Source organism: Lepisosteus platostomus, chromosome 26 (genome assembly GCF_059453375.1).
Source record: "Lepisosteus platostomus isolate fLepPlt1 chromosome 26, fLepPlt1.hap1, whole genome shotgun sequence".
Taxonomy (NCBI): Eukaryota; Metazoa; Chordata; class Actinopteri; order Semionotiformes; family Lepisosteidae; genus Lepisosteus; species Lepisosteus platostomus.
In genome coordinates this window covers 7,352,931-7,360,908 of record NC_142636.1, presented here as the reverse complement: position 1 = coordinate 7,360,908, position 7,978 = coordinate 7,352,931, and the positions used below count along the sequence as shown (strand labels likewise).

At 46.8% G+C, this 7,978-nt stretch overlaps 1 long non-coding RNA gene across 1 annotated transcript in view; it reads right to left on the bottom strand.

Annotated features, from left to right (window-relative positions):
* LOC148639889 (uncharacterized) overlaps positions 1-6,149 on the bottom strand; it is a 41,460-nt gene extending 35,311 nt beyond the window's left edge. The window contains exon 1 of the long non-coding RNA XR_015930712.1: positions 5,986-6,149. This is a non-coding gene — a long non-coding RNA (uncharacterized LOC148639889). The remainder of the gene's footprint in view (positions 1-5,985) is intronic.
* Between the last annotated feature and the right edge of the window lie 1,829 nt (positions 6,150-7,978).

Below are 7,978 nucleotides of genomic sequence, written 5' to 3'. Positions count from 1 at the left end.
TCTGACAGCTCTCCCCCGTCTGTTCTCACTGCTCAGAGGCAGGTTCCCACACCAGCAGTGAGCAGGGCAAAATCAGAAGGGCAGATTCAATCCAAACTGATGAAATGAGGTTGGTGAATTGTCAACCTTCAAACGTGGAAGCCGCAGGACCTGTGCATCTGCGGGTTTGCATTTCAATTCATCTTTCAATTCAGAGCGGAGCAGTGGCACTGTGGCTAAGGCTCTGCGTCTGTGGCTGGAAGGTTGCCAGTTCAAATCCTACGGCTGGAATCCTACTCCCTCGGGCCCCTGAGCAAGGCCCTTAACCCCAGCTACTCCAGGGGCGCCGTATAAATGTCTGACCCCACATTCTGACCCCAAGCTTCTCTTATCTATCTTATCTTTTACCGAGCTTTACCAGGGGGCTGATCTGGACCAGCTGAGCTAACAGCTTCTCCCAGCTCTTTGGGAGCAGAGCTTCTATACTGTTAGAACAGAATCAGATATATGGTGACCCTTACCCCAGGAGGAGCAATGCCTGGACAGCAGAGCCACAAGGGGCACAAAGTGAAAGGGGAAAGACAACAAGAGACAATGGATAAAGAGTTATTCTGTGCTGGCCTGGTGCTGCTTTGTTCCTGTTGTACTCTGGCAGCGAACAAATCACATTCCACATCTCTCCGCCAGGAAATACAAAAATCAATACATCTCCCCCTGCTGTTGTTTAGGGAGCTGGCATGGTGACAGGTCAGTAAAACATGCCTGGTAACCGAGGCCAACCGCGATGTTTAATCAACTCGAGCCCCACCGAGCCTTAAAAAGCCTTATCTACTGCAGCCTCCTCTGGCCCAGCTAAACACGCACTTAAAAGCCAGCTGTCGCCCCCTCTCCAGTCTGCGCCGACGTGACACAACCCCACAGTAATTCAAGTTACTAGCTCACCTGTGGGGGAAGAAAAACACCATCCACCTGAGAATTCAGCTCCGCGTGCCATCAGCAACGAAGCAGGGGTGTCTAAAGACAGCCCACCCTTTGAGAAATAGTCATTATGATCGTGGGAACAGCACACAAGCCTGGACTGTGGTCCACACAACCTTTCTAAATGCGTCCAGAACTGATCAGACCTAATCAGGTCAGCATCACACTGTACGCAGCTCAGGACTTGAAGCACATCTTACGAAGCAGAATCAAAGAATGAGTGTTCACACGTCATGGAGCCAAGTATCCAAGTACTCTTCTGACCACCATTAGAAACGCAAAAAAAACCTGCTTGTTTGAAGAAATACTACTGGCGAAAATAAGTAGGAAATAGTACTTACAAAATAAAATGCCTGATTTGCATTGCAGTAGCTGAGAGAACAGCACACAGCAAATACAGTTTACTGTGCAGAAAGCGCAGAGCTGATCAAACTGCCTGATGTAATGAGTTTTTAAACCCTTTGGATCCTCCTCATAGTACTAGGCTCCAGTACTTAAACAACTGTCTGTGTTTACAGCTTGCCGCTTGCTGGAGTAACGTGCTCCTCCGCCTGAGCGCTTTCTGTGCCAGTTATTATATCAGAGGTGGGATCTGAGATTTGCACAGGTCTTTTTTAGGAACCGGGTATTGAAGCAAGGCGCTACATTAGTGAACGCTAAAACAAAACGCCTAGCACAAAAGAGAGCAGTCACCAACCCTGCAACTCCTCACACACCGCACACAGGCTTTAAAGAGCTGCCCTGCAGACTGTGCTTGTGGCGTGTCCATTCACTCAGGGTTTAGCCTCCGGCCCACTGAGGGACAAGGGCTTGGACTGGGACATGGGACATGTGGCTGACAGTCCTTATTCCAGCCATTCCAGTTCTCTGGAGTCACACACGGCAGTGCACATTCGAACAGTTCTGAATAAGACCCACACAGATCTGTGTAGTGTCTGCTTAAGAACTGCATAGCTTTGTAGAACATTGCCAAGGGTCTGCATGGAATCTGCATCATCCTGCACTGGATTGGCACGGGCCTGCTGCAGAACTGCACAGATCTGACTAAGAGGAGCACAGTTCTGCATCTGAGCAGTTCTGCAAAGATTCATGTGAGGGTCCGCACAACCCAGTGCAGTTTTGAACTGACAGGATAAAGTGTGGCCTGGTGATTTCAATTTTTTTTATTCAGTCCATTTTTCAGCTTAGTTTCAAATGAATACTGCGCCAACAGGGGCTGCAACATGTGGTGTGTTCCCAGCTATAACAATAACTAAAAGCAATAACTTTGGTTCTGCTGAGTGAGGCCATTTTCGGCCCCCCTGGGCTGGGGGGAAAAACAGCTGCGTGATGTCCAGCAGAAGGCAGCCGGTCAGCATGCCCAGCACGCAGGATCCTTCACGAAACGACGGCGGCTTCAATGCTGGGATTGATTAGCTGCTAACAAGCAAGTTACAGTTACGGCCTTGTCTCGGGTCTGACATTCACTGCCCTCTCCCAGAGGAGGGATACCCAGCCCCTGCCTTCTCTCTGCAGGAAGACTCCTGCCAGTTACTGTATGTCTGTTGTTCTGACAAAACACATCAATTAACAGCCAAACTGAAAGAGAACCCTCCTTCACGCCAGAAAAAGACAGCACACTTACAGACCTGTTCGCCACTCATCAAGGCATAATCAATAAATCAATCTGACCGACATGTAGGGCCAACAGAAATAATTATGGTAAGTAGACAGCAGCTGTATTCTGGGATGCAGATAATATCTTTCTGTGTTTGGCAACACACCAAAAAAGTGATATTACAGAACGAAGACTTCTCCTAAATCATAAATGATAAATCCCCCTGGAAAGAGTTCAGCGCTTAAATAACTAAGTGCTTATGCAAAGTCTTCTAACAACTGAAGCAGTAGCCTATGAAAAGGACAAGTGTTCATGTGGACTCAAGACAGAAATCTGAGTGTCAGGAGGCTTTTCTGTGAAGATGTAGGTGTTCCTGTGTTGATTCATTTCTTCTCCACAGTACAAAAGAAGATAGATATGAAAAATAGCACATATGTGTGGATTTACAGAATTTAAAGCAAGGGATGTAATGTTAGAATTTACAATACACCAGTAAAACATCATCTGGAATATCATATAATTTTTCTTTTTCTCACCACTTTACCAAAACATCTCTCCAGAATCCCTTCAGAGAAAAGCATTTTAAGTATTTCTAGGCTCAAGGGGAAAGTCATACACAGACAGGCTGAAGTCACAGAATATTTTCAATCCTGAACAATATGATATGGAGTGGAGCTGATTAAGGGATTCAAAAACCTCAAGGTCAGTGACAGGCAACCCAGCAAATTTCCTCCACTTTGACCTGTCTGTACGCAAAGAGTTGTGGGAGTCTAGAACAAGTTACCCAACCAAGTTGTTGATGTCAATACCATGGCTTCCTTCAATAAATGGCTGGATGAGATCATCCAATCAAAACGGGAGGCGTTTGTTTACACAAAGGGTGGGGGGAGTGTGGAACAAGCTGCCCGCCATGTTGTTGAAAGTATTAGCTTCAAGAAACAGGTGGACAACATCCTCGGATCAATCAGCTTCTAACTACCCAATGGTCTAGACCGACTGAGAGAGAGAAACCTTTCTTCTGTTCTGAAGTAACAGTTGAAAATCACCACCGAACATGGGAAATCGTCTATGCCAATGATCTGTGAGACTGTTTTCAAAACCTCGAAGAGAGGAATAAAAAAAAAAAAAGTACACGTCAGATCTGACAAATTTCACATTTGCAAACGAGAGGCATGTTTCAAACCAGATCTGAAACGGGCCAAGAGAGGATAGCCCTGGGAAGGCCTGACCTCCTGGCAAAGTATTGCAAGCAATGTCTATACTGTACATACCACTTCATTATTGATAAAAAGACACATTAAAAAATGGTAAAAGTATATAAATGACTGACACAAATAGTTCATGGATTATTTAAAAATAAAAAAATAATAAATAATGTTGCTTTTCACATACCCCAGCTTGCTCTCCATGAGACACACAGACAGGGAGAGAAGCTGGGGGTCAGAGCGCAGGGTCAGCCATTTATACGGCGCCCCTGGAGCAGTTGGGGTTAAGGGCCTTGCTCAGGGGCCCAATGGAGTAGGATTCCTATGCCGGCTGCGGGATTTGAACCAGCAACCTCCCAGTCCCAGGCACAGATCCTGAGCCACAGAGCCACCGCTCTGTAAATATATTATTTAATTATAATAATAGTCAATGCTGTGATCACCAAGGTTAATACCCAAGGAGGAGACTGTTAACTTTATGAAATAACACTTTTCAGAGCTCTGCCGCAATGGCGGATTAATTGAGATTTTAGCAAGTCAGCTTAACGAGATCAATAGGAGTTGCCATCAAAGCCTACAACCCCGCCCCCGCCGCACTTAACACGATCCACTGGAAAGGATCACATCCGAAAAAACCAAAAGCCTCCGAATGCATCCTAAAATATCTGCGCTCTGCTCACACTCAGTCTCCATGACGTCAGACGCACGAGAACACCATATAGCAGCCTTTATCACCGTTAATGGAGAGGCGGCGGCAGACAGCCGAGTAAATTTGGGATTGAGTGGCATGTCGACGGGTTTTTCCCAGCAGAAACAACAGCCTCTAATGGGGTAAGAAGATAGCCCCCCAGTGGGGTGAAGCTCTCCTGTCTGAACGGTTCTGTATCGACCGGCTCATCTTGACGGCGCTATTTTAAGCTAGCGGTGTCACAGGAGGAGGCAAAACAGTGGAATCTGTCCTTGAAACCAACATTAAAGGGCAGGTAACAGGCGACAGGATGCGGTCAAGTTCTGCGAATTCTCCAAAATCCCTAAAAGCCTGCCACCATCATTTGAGTTGGTTTTTTTAAATAAGATTTTCCATTTCTTCTTATTTTTTTCTCTCCTGGATTCACAGACAATAGCCAACTCGAGTCCTAGGGTTAGGGCTAGGCTGGAGTAGTATCTAGACTGAGACTCAGAGTTTGGGAGTCCTTAAAGCCGGTCTAGAGGCTGAATGGAACCTCAAGATCCACCCATCCATGATCTCTCACGAAGCTGCTTGTCCTGAGAGGGTCATGGCAAAGCCCATCCAGAGGAGCAGTGGGCAAGACGGGCATCAGTGCTCATGGCTGTGCTCTCAGAAAGCCGTCACAATGCAGGACAGCCAGCCACCCCAGCAGCAAGGCTCCGGAAGGCAGGAGGAAAGAGCAGAACCCAGAAAAAGCAGAGCTCCGACACAAGCCCTTTCATGAAGCCAGAATTCAGCCCGGGAGCTGCGAGGCGGCAGTGCTCACCACCACGGCCCAGCGCTGCCCCACTCTCGCAGCGCAAGTTTCAAAACACCCACGAGCCTAGAGAGCCGCTCCATTACTGAAGCTGCGCTCTCCACACTTTTGCTGACCCCTGAGCACTGCTTTTCATAACTTCAAATCAATATGGAATGATTTATCCTTATTACTGTTTCATAATGGGGATCCCGATCGGGGACAACTGCCGGAGAAAAGGAAAGATAAAAGGGGTTGAGAAACCCTGGAGCGGGATACGGATTCATTAAAATTAAAACCAATTTTTTTTGATGCATTAGAGATCCAATTAGAATGAGCGCCCCCCCCTCCCAGTTTTTCCAAACACATGAGTGCTCCTGCTGTGTAAGCAGTCTTCTGCATAAGCATCCATTTATACTGTCTCAGATACTGCTTTCTATTAGGCTTTGTGCCAGGCACACACTATTTTAACACCATGGCTGTTCAGCATATTAAAACAACAGTTCGGACTGGAGTAGACTGATCTTCCATTCAGACGCCACTGCATAATCGTAAGAGTAGCTCCTGGCTTTCAGTGTCTCAGGAAGACATGCATAATAGATGTAAAGGGAAAAAAAAGTAAAAAAATACTCTGTCAACACAGGTGTCTGGAATCATAACGACGATCTTGGAGCATCCTGAATCCAGATTCTGGCTACAGAAACAGCATGAAAGCCGCTGTCTTCTGAGTCACAGACTGGGTCTTGTGTTCTGATCTTACCTCCTCCCAAGAAACACTCCCACCCAGATCCCTGAATCCTGGCACCTGGGTGCTCTCTGTTGCGGTTGTGATCCCACGCACTGCGCCCTGAAAAAGCTCATTTCGATGCAAAAATCGTTTCCATCCCACTGAGCAAACAGAAAACTGTGTGAGCAGCTTGAGTGTGTGCGTGCTCTTGTGTATTTATAGAACTGAGGAACACCAAGTCCTGCACCAGTTTAGCTCAGCTTAGGAAAATCACAAGGTCTGGTTACATTAACTCTTCACTGGTGCAGAGAACATCAACCCGATAACACAACCTTGCAGATAACACACCCATTCCTCTCTTTGTGTCGGTGTGGGGTGATTCGTTTCTGTCAGTTCTGCTCGGGCTTAGGGATGTTTGCCCTTGTAACTATTATTTCACTCGTTGATTCAAGTTCACAGGATGCACACGTTCTGGGATGCAGACAGCAAAGCTGGACAAGTCTTCCAGCTTTTGCGAGGACTACAATTGGGACTGGCGCACTGAGGGTTAAACAGCAGCAGCGGCAGAGCTGTGCTGAAAGGTTCGGTAATTCGTCTTTATGAATTATAGCCCACCTCCCCCCCAGTTTGTTTTTTAATAGGGTTCTTAATAAACTACGGGATAGGTGCAAATCTCCTTTAGGGCTGCATTGATTTCATCTGTTATTAGAACTGCAGTTATTGAATGTCCCAGTCAAAGGTCAAGGGAGATCAGATTAAGACCTCTTGTGCTTTTCATGATGTTTCACAAAGACAGCAGCTTCCTTTGTTTCCGGAGGGTGCAAATTTGTCATCCCGGAGCTCCTCCGATCTTTCCTGCGCTTTCTCAGATGACGCGAACCGCGCCCTCCTGGTTGATGGCAGATCCTGCGCACATGTGAGAAGAGTTAACACCCTGTTCCATCTGGGCACAGCGCACGGCCGCCCTCCGATGAAACTACGGCAGGGCTCAGATTTAATCACAATCTCATCCCGCCTGCCAATGGCAAATTCCCCAAAAGATTCCAAGTCGGTTTTCCACTGGGTAGACCTTGATCCAAAGGAATCTGTCTGGACTGGAGGGAAGAGCTACAAATTCGTCAGGGCTTAGTGGCTCCAAAGCCTTGTCCATTTTTCTAGACATATATCCCACTTATATATATGTATCCCACCTAAATATACAAATATCCCACTTATATCCTAGAGAAACTGCCACACTCCCAGATTCCAGGCACTGAAAATCCATTGAACAGATGCCAACACACCGTCTTGCTCCATTCAGGTTTGCCTCTCTATCGTGAGACCCACGGGATTGAGGAAGGCTTTCCCAATCTCTGCAGGACACACAGAAGCAGCTTCTGAATTTCATTTTTCAACACTACTTCTAATTTTTTTTTTTGCACTGGCACCCCGTATCGCTCAGATATTACAAGCCCTCCCAATGAAATGGAAGCTGTACTGTTGATTGGTGGATTCGTCGCACACACCCCTCTCCTCCTCTTCCTCACCACCCCAACTGAAGATCATCCTGCTGATGGAAAGAGAGGGGACTTGGCTGTAAAGATTCCAGAACTTTGTGGGTGACGTGCTCATGTTCTGCTGTTCGCATTGTGTGCTGCAGTCCCATGCAGTTAACTGATGAGGGTTCCTAATATTTTGGCCAGTGAAGATAAGAGGTGCTATATTATACACATCTTATTGCTGTGATCTGGACAGCTTGTCACGCTCAGATGCCCTCTCTTGTCCATCTTTGCCAGGTTCAACAGACAGCAGGGAGAAATAGCCCTGCTCACTAAAAGCTCTTTGCCTTTTCTCATTGTGTACCAGGGATCATTTACCAGGGATCATTTACCAGGGAAAATGTCGAGGTTGCATGTTAGCAGACAGCAACTTTCCCCTGGCTGTTTGAATGAAAACCAAACAGCTTGCCACCTTGCTATACTGCAGGGTTGGAAGTAACCTGGCCTTTCACATTAACACCACCACTGGAAAACTGACTGCGGTGATT